This window comes from Hyperolius riggenbachi, chromosome 10 (genome assembly GCF_040937935.1).
Source record: "Hyperolius riggenbachi isolate aHypRig1 chromosome 10, aHypRig1.pri, whole genome shotgun sequence".
In the NCBI taxonomy this organism is placed as follows: Eukaryota; Metazoa; Chordata; class Amphibia; order Anura; family Hyperoliidae; genus Hyperolius; species Hyperolius riggenbachi.
In genome coordinates, this window is record NC_090655.1 from 244058293 (window position 1) to 244067016 (window position 8724).

The 8724-nt window shown below is 51.9% G+C and overlaps 1 protein-coding gene across 1 annotated transcript in view; it reads left to right on the plus strand.

Annotated features, from left to right (window-relative positions):
• The window catches only part of LOC137537023 (uncharacterized), a 213715-nt gene that overhangs the window by 115946 nt on the left and 89045 nt on the right, over positions 1–8724 (plus strand). The window lies entirely within an intron of this gene.

Below are 8724 nucleotides of genomic sequence, written 5' to 3' on the forward strand. Positions count from 1 at the left end.
CTCCAACATCGCCAGGGTGGAGTTCCAGCGAGTCGGAACGTCAATGATCAGCCGATGGCGTGGCAGATCCAGCTCCTTTTGCACGTCTTCCAGGCTCGCACAGGCTGCAGCCGAGCGCCGGAAGTGACGCACAACATTCCTTGCCGTTTCCAGCAGTTCGCCCATCCCCTGGTAGGTGCGCAGGAACTTCTGCACCACCAGGTTCAGCACGTGGGCAAGACAGGGGATGTGGGTCAGGTTTCCCCTGTCTATGGCAGCAACCAGATTGGCCCCATTGTCGGACACCACCTCTCCGACTCTGAGGCCTCTGGGGGTCAGCCAAATCCTCTCCTGCTCCTGGAGTTTGGCCAACACGTGGGCTGCCGTCAGCTTGGTCTTGCCAAGGCTGACCAAGTGCAGCAGCGCTTGGCAGTGGCGGGCCTTCACGCTGCTGCTGAGGCGGGGGGTTTGGCCAGGTGTGGCGGAGGATGGCAGAGGATCGGAGGAACCCGCTGCAGTTCCCCTGACCCTGCGGGGTGGCACCACCCACTGTGTTGCTGCTGCTGCTGCTGCTGTGCCCGCTGCTGCTCTCCCATCCTCACCCCCTTCCACCAAGCTGACCCAGTGGACAGTGAAGGACAGGTAGCGGCCTGTCCCGAAGCGGCTGCTCCAGGAGTCCATGGTGACGTGGACCCTTTCACCAACCGCGTGCTCCAGCCCTCGCTCCACATTGGCCATCACAAAGCGGTGCAGTGCTGGAATGGCCTTGCGGGAGAAAAAGTGTCTGCTGGGGAGCTGCCAGTCTGGGGCTGCACAAGCAAGCAGCGCCCGCATGTCGCTCCCCTCCTGCACGAGCGTGTACGGCAGGAGTTGGGAGCACATGGCCCGTGCCAGCAAGCCGTTCAGCTGCCGCACGCGACGGCTGCTGGGAGGCAGAGCCCTAACCACCCCCTGGAAGGACTCGCTCAAAAGGCTCTGGCGTGGCCTTTTGCTGACACGGGAATCACCAGACACAGCGGAGGAGGCCACTGAGGACTGGCTGCCAGAACAGGCCTCAGTGTCGGCGGCAGGAGTTGCAGAGGGGGGAGGAGCAGTGCGTTTCCGCACTCCTGCTGGTGCTGCTGGAGGAGCAGGAGGGCGGGTGGCTGCTGTTGCTGCTGCTGAAGGCTGTGCAGTGATGGGTGTGGTGCCACTGCCAGCACCAGATGCCTTCAGCCTCTGGAACTCCTCATGCTGGTGGAAATGTTTAGCCGCAAGGTGGTTGATCAGCGAGCTGGTGCTGAACTTTAAGGGGTCTGCACCTCTGCTCAACTTCCGCTGACAGTGGTTGCAAGTGGCGTACTTGCTGTACACAGTGGGCATGGTGAAAAAGCGCCAGATTGGTGACAGAAACATCCCCCTACGGCATGGAAGCGCTGCTGCCTGTCTCCCTGTGGTGGTTGGGGGGGGGGCTTGGGTGCGGCTGGTGGTGGTACTGGCTGATGCTGCTGCTGCTGCTGCTGAGCCTGAGACACCAGCAGGCTGTGGGTCGCTGCCAATGCTTGCAATGATGCGCCTCCTTGCAAGGCCCACAAGCGCATCCTCCTCCTCCTCCGAGCTGCTGAGGTCGACATCCCCTGGAGGTGGTGGCACCCAGTCTCTGTCTGTCACCGGGTCATCAACATCATCCTCCCCCTCCTCAAACATGTCCTGCTGGGATGATGACCCCCCAAACTCCTCTCCTGATGCATGGATGGGCTGCTTGACTGTCGCCACAGTCTTGCTGTCCAATCCCTCATCCCCCAAAGTGCCCATCAGCATCTCCTCCTCAAAATCGCCAACAACAGCAGACAATTGACTCATCATGCCTGGGGTCAAAAGAGTGCTGAATGAGAGGTCGGCGACTGACGGTGAACTGGCCTCCTCCCCAGACCCTGCTGGGCGGCTGCTGCGAACAGGGGTGGTGGTGGTGGTGGTGGTGAGGGTGGAGGCCTCGGATGCAGAGCTGATGGCGGGCTGCTCATCCTCCGTCATGAGTTGCACCACAGTGTCTGCATCCTTTTCCTCAATGGGACGTTTCCGACCCGGCTGGAGGAAAATCGGAGCAGGTGCTACACGCTGCTGCTGCTGTGTCTCTGCAGCGTGAGTTGCAGATGCTCCTGCTGGGCGGCGCCCAAGGCGTCCACGGCCAGTGGCTATGGGAGGAATGTTAGCCACTGACGCTGCTGCTGCTGCTGCGGAACTGTGCATGGTGGCGCGCCCGCGGCCGCGGCTTGCCACAATGCTGCTCCCTCTCCTCCTGATTCCCTTGCTGCCCTTCCCCTTGCCCAAACCGCGCTGGCTGCCACTTCCAGACATCTTAAATGTTTTGGGCGTATAGACAAAAGTTTTGTAAAAGGGCGGGTGAAAAGTGGGGTACTTTAATGGAGTGGGTTGGTTGGTGAGGTGACTGAGTGAGTGTCCCCTAGTACAGTAAGTAAGTAGTAACAGTCAGGAAGTACAACTAGCAGTTACAATAATCAGTAGTAATCACAAGTAAATTTAGTGTGTGTACACTCAGACAGTGAGTGCACGCACGCAGGAGCTAGTAGCCTATGAACACAGTGACTGAGTGTCCTAGACTCCTAGTACAGTAAGAGTAAGTAGTAACAGTAAGTAGAACTAACTAATTACAATAATCAATCAGCGATCAGAAGGAAATGGAGTGTGGGTGGTGTGTGTACACTCAGACAGTGAGTGACCGCACGCAGGAGCTAGTAGCCTATGAACACAGTGACTGAGTGTCCTAGACTCCTAGTACAGTAAGAGTAAGTAGTAACAGTAAGTAGAACTAACTAATTACAATAATCAATCAGCGATCAGAAGGAAATGGAGTGTGGGTGGTGTGTGTACACTCAGACAGTGAGTGACCGCACGCAGGAGCTAGTAGCCTATGAACACAGTGACTGAGTGTCCTAGACTCCTAGTACAGTAAGAGTAAGTAGTAACAGTAAGTAGAACTAACTAATTACAATAATCAATCAGCGATCAGAAGGAAATGGAGTGTGGGTGGTGTGTGTACACTCAGACAGTGAGTGACCGCACGCAGGAGCTAGTAGCCTATGAACACAGTGACTGAGTGTCCTAGACTCCTAGTACAGTAAGAGTAAGTAGTAACAGTAAGTACAACTAACTAATTACAATAATCAATCAGCGATCAGAAGGAAATGGAGTGTGGGTGGTGTGTGTACACTCAGACAGTGAGTGACCGCACGCAGGAGCTAGTAGCCTATGAACACAGTGACTGAGTGTCCTAGACTCCTAGTACAGTAAGAGTAAGTAGTAACAGTAAGTAGAACTAACTAATTACAATAATCAATCAGCGATCAGAAGGAAATGGAGTGTGGGTGGTGTGTGTACACTCAGACAGTGAGTGACCGCACGCAGGAGCTAGTAGCCTATGAACACAGTGACTGAGTGTCCTAGACTCCTAGTACAGTAAGAGTAAGTAGTAACAGTAAGTAGAACTAACTAATTACAATAATCAATCAGCGATCAGAAGGAAATGGAGTGTGGGTGGTGTGTGTACACTCAGACAGTGAGTGACCGCACGCAGGAGCTAGTAGCCTATGAACACAGTGACTGAGTGTCCTAGACTCCTAGTACAGTAAGAGTAAGTAGTAACAGTAAGTAGAACTAACTAATTACAATAATCAATCAGCGATCAGAAGGAAATGGAGTGTGGGTGGTGTGTGTACACTCAGACAGTGAGTGACCGCACGCAGGAGCTAGTAGCCTATGAACACAGTGACTGAGTGTCCTAGACTCCTAGTACAGTAAGAGTAAGTAGTAACAGTAAGTACAACTAACTAATTACAATAATCAATCAGCGATCAGAAGGAAATGGAGTGTGGGTGGTGTGTGTACACTCAGACAGTGAGTGACCGCACGCAGGAGCTAGTAGCCTATGAACACAGTGACTGAGTGTCCTAGACTCCTAGTACAGTAAGAGTAAGTAGTAACAGTAAGTAGAACTAACTAATTACAATAATCAATCAGCGATCAGAAGGAAATGGAGTGTGGGTGGTGTGTGTACACTCAGACAGTGAGTGACCGCACGCAGGAGCTAGTAGCCTATGAACACAGTGACTGAGTGTCCTAGACTCCTAGTACAGTAAGAGTAAGTAGTAACAGTAAGTAGAACTAACTAATTACAATAATCAATCAGCGATCAGAAGGAAATGGAGTGTGGGTGGTGTGTGTACACTCAGACAGTGAGTGACCGCACGCAGGAGCTAGTAGCCTATGAACACAGTGACTGTCTGACTGAGTGTCCTAGACTCCTAGTACAGTAAGAGTAAGTAGTAACAGTAAGTACAACTAACTAACAATAATCTATCAGTAATCAGAAGGAAATAGAGTGTGTGTACACACAGACAGTGAGTGAGTGCACACACGCAGGAGCTAGCTAGTAGCCTATAAACAGTGACAGTCAGTGAGTGTCCTACTCCTAGTACAGTATAACTACAATACTATTAGTAAAGGACAGCAGAAATACTGGTATAGATGAGAGAAATAAACAGAGGACAGCTGCCCACAGAGGCAAGGCCCCCCTGAGGCCTAAACCTGTAAGCTTGCAGCAGCTGCCTGTCTCTAATGTAACACACAAGCTACTAACTAAAATACAATGTCTATCTAACTAACAACAATATAGGTGTATATGGCAGGTGTAGGTGAGCAAAAACGCTAGGTAAATGATCACAATAGAGCACTTGCTAAGCCAAAGCACAAAGGAGCAACTCTCTCTCTGTACAAGTCTCAGGCAAGCATGGAGAAACGGAACATGGCGGCCGCTATTTATAGGGTAGGGGCTGGCCAGGGTCCCCCTCTGTGATTGGCTGCCGTCAGAGGGCCTGGGAGCCCTCTGATTGGCTCTAAGGACATCAATCTGGGCTATGACGCTATTCGAGCTCGGTACCGAGCTCGAATAGCGCCGAGTTGCTCGAATAGCTCGAATAGTGAATGGGCTATTCGAGTGTACTCGGATAGCCCATTCGAATAGCTCCAGCTATTCGGAGCTCGAATACCGAGCTCGAATAGCTGAAAAAGAGCTCGAATATTCGAGCTACTCGAATATTCGAGCTCTGCTGAGCACCACTGATCACCTGCACTCTCGCCATGGTGTGCACCAGTCCAGCATTGGCATCACTACACAAACAGCTGTTTGGGGTGCGTTACACAGTGAGTTTGGTCTGTCAGTGTGAAGCAGTACACTAATTACACTCCCTGATCCATGTATACACACGCAAGATGTTTTCAAGCACTTTAGGCCTCCAATTTAGGAATGCAATGTGATTTCTGCCCTTTAGGGATTGTAACCCTGCTGTGCGTCAAATCCATAATTTTCCCCGGGACTTTTGGAATGTATCCCACTCCGCCATGCCTCCTCCAGCTGTTAGACCCCTTAAAACATCTTTCCCATCACTTTTGTGGCCAGAATTAGTGTTTGTAGTTTTGAAAGTTCGCCTGCTCATTGAAGTCTATTGCGGTTCGCGATGATTCCCCGATTCGCAAACTTTTCCGCAAGTTCGCGTTTGCAAACCAAAATTCGCGGGTTCGTGACACCTCTACTGTGGAGAGATATCACGAATATATGTTAGGAAAATGTTGTGTGCCCCAACAACCATCTGTTCCTTGCCACAACTCAACAAGCAACGGTAAGGGGAGGGTCAGTGGCGTACCTTGGGCATTTGGCACCCGGTGCTGGGTATTATAAGACACCCCCCAAAAAAAAAACTAAAGGAGCAAGTGTGGCGTGCTAAGCGCGCCACGGCAGGTAATGCCAGGTATAGGTGCCCCCTATATAGGTAATATAGTTGCCCCAGTATATGTAATCAAATTGCCCCCAGTATAGGTAGCTAGTTGCCCCCAGTGAAGGTAGTATAGTTGCCCCAATATAGCTGCCTCCAGGATAGGCAGCATAGCTGCTGCCCCCAATGTCGGTAGTGCTGCTAGCTATACTGGTAGTGCACTAGCTATACTAGTGTAGCTAGTATAGTGGCCCCCAGTATACCGTAGCTACCCCCAAGATAGGTAGCATAGTGGCCCACAGTGTAAGTAGTATAGCTGCCCCCAGTATAGGTAGCTAGTTGCCCCCAGTGAAGGTAGTATAGTTGCCCCAATATAGCTGCCCCCAGGATAGGCAGCATAGCTGCTGCCCCCAATGTCGGTAGTGCTGCTAGCTATACTGGTAGTGCACTAGCTATACTAGTGTAGCTAGTATAGTGGCCCCCAGTATAGCTACCCCCAAGATAGGTAGTATAGTGGCCCACAGTGTAAGTAGTATAGCTGCCCCCAGTGGAGCTAGTATAGTGGCCCCCAGTATAGCTAGTATAGTGGCCCCCAGTGTAGGTAGTATAGCTGCCCCCAGTGTAGCTAGTAAAGTGGCCCCCAGTATAGCTACCCCCAAGATAGGTAGTATAGTGGCCCACAGTGTAAGTAGTATAGCTGCCTCCTGTATAGCTAGTATAGTGGCCCCTAGTATAGTGGCCCCAAGGTAGCTAGTAAAGTTGCCCCCAGTGTAGCTAGTATAGTGCCCCCCGTATAGCTAGTATAGTGCCCCCCGTATAGCTGCCCCCAGTATAGGTGGTATAGTGCCCCCCCCCCCCGCAGTGTAGCTAGTATAGTGGCCCCAAGGTAGCTAGTAAAGTGGCCCCCAGTGTAGCTAGTATAGTGCCCCCCTCTAGTGTAGCTAGTATAGTGGCCCCCCAGTGTAGCTAGTATAGTGGACCCCCTAGTGTAGCTATAAGGAGGGGTGACAGCGGCGGGGAGGGGGGACATATCCCCCCTCCCGCCTCTCTTCCCCTCCAAAATGACAGCGGAGGCAGCGGGCAGCAAACAGGCAGGGCGGGCGGAGAATACTCACTTCACTTCCGCGTATTAGCTGCTGGAATGCTGCATCGCCGTCATGTGCCGCTTCTGCGCCCCCCCCCCCCCCCCTCCCCTGTCCCTGTCACCCCTCCTTCTAGCACTGCTCTTCCCCTCCTGCTCTGCAAGACTGAAACTATGGGGAGGTCGTGGCGACACCCACCTGGCTGTCATTCACCCAGGGCACCACACCCCCCTGCACCCACTGGTAAGAACGCCACTGGGCAGGGTGGGTGGGACTACTTTGCTCATGTCTGAAAAGAGGCTGTTTCCTGCCTCCTTCTGCTTATATTGCACCCTGGCCGCCCAGGACACTCCACCTTTTATCAACATTTTGTGGAACTGTGGATTCCAGGTTTTGATCACCTCTGGGCCAGCCCAAGGTCATGCCCCCTATTCACCTATGCTATGCCCTGCACTGGGGATCCTCATTTGATGCAATCAAAAACACTGTGACCACTTTTCATCCCTAATCCACCTTCGAGGTCAGATACAAGTGTGTTTTGATTGCATTACATGTATGGATGTTTTGCACATCCACGTCTGTGTAACACTTGTGAATTATGCAGATAACTGGCAGGAAACTTGGCCACTGTCTGTGAGTATTGCACTCCTGCCAGGCTGCACCACTACAGGAGTAGGTACTAGGCAGTGATCAGGCCATCACTCACTTCCTCCCTCCCGGGTGACAGTGCGTCTCATCATCAGAAAGATGCAGCCAGCAGCTGCGCAATAGAGAGCAGCAGGGAAGTCATGGCTGCTGTAAGACACACAGGCAAAACGATTGAATGGAGGGAGCCGCTGCCTGAGCTGATAGCCTGGCTGGCATACAAGCTGTGACCTAAGGTCACTTTCCACCGCACATCAAGCTGCATCCTGTCGTTTGGCTTCCTCCACTTCATTGCTATTTAACCCTTGTGAAGGACTGGAGCCAGGATGCACTAACAGCAGCTGTGGAGTCCCAGCCAGCATGACCTCTCAGACCGTGCTGACTTGCATCCTTACAAAAAAAGAAAGAAAAAAAAAAGCAGTTCACTTTTATAATGCAGCTTCTAAGTGTATAATGCAGCCTCTCTGTGTACGATGCAGCCTCTCTGTGTACGATGCAGCCTCTCTGTGTACGATGCAGCCTCTCTGTGTACGATGCAGCCTCTCTGTGTACGATGGAGCCTCTCTGTGTACGATGGAGCCTCTCTGTGTACGATGGAGCCTCTCTGTGTACGATGGAGCCTCTCTGTGTACGATGGAGCCTCTCTGTGTACGATGGAGCCTCTCTGTGTACGATGGAGCCTCTCTGTGTACGATGGAGCCTCTCTGTGTACGATGGAGCCTTTCTGTGTACGATGGAGCCTTTCTGTGTACGATGCAGCCTTCTCTCTGTGTACAATGCAGCCTTCTCTCTGTGTACAATGCAGCCTTCTCTCTGTGTACAATGCAGCCTTCTCTCTGTGTACAATGCAGCCTTCTCTCTGTGTACAATGCAGCCTTCTCTCTGTGTACAATGCAGCCTTCTCTCTGTGTACATTGCAGCCTCTCTGTGTACAATGCAGCCTTCTCTCTGTGTACAATGCAGCCTTCTCTCTGTGTACAATACAGCCTTCTCTCTGTGTATAATGCAGCCTCTCTGTGTACAATGCAGCCTCTCTGTGTACAGTGCAGCCTCTTTGTGTACATTGCAGCCTCTCTGTGTACATTGCAGCCTTCTCTCTGTGTACAATGCAGCCTTCTCTCTGTGTATAATGCAGCCTCTCTGTGTATAATGCAGCCTCTCTGTGTATAATGCAGCCTCTCTGTGTATAATGCAGCCTCTCTGTGTATAATGCAGCCTCTCTGTGTATAATGCAGCCTCTCTGTGTACAA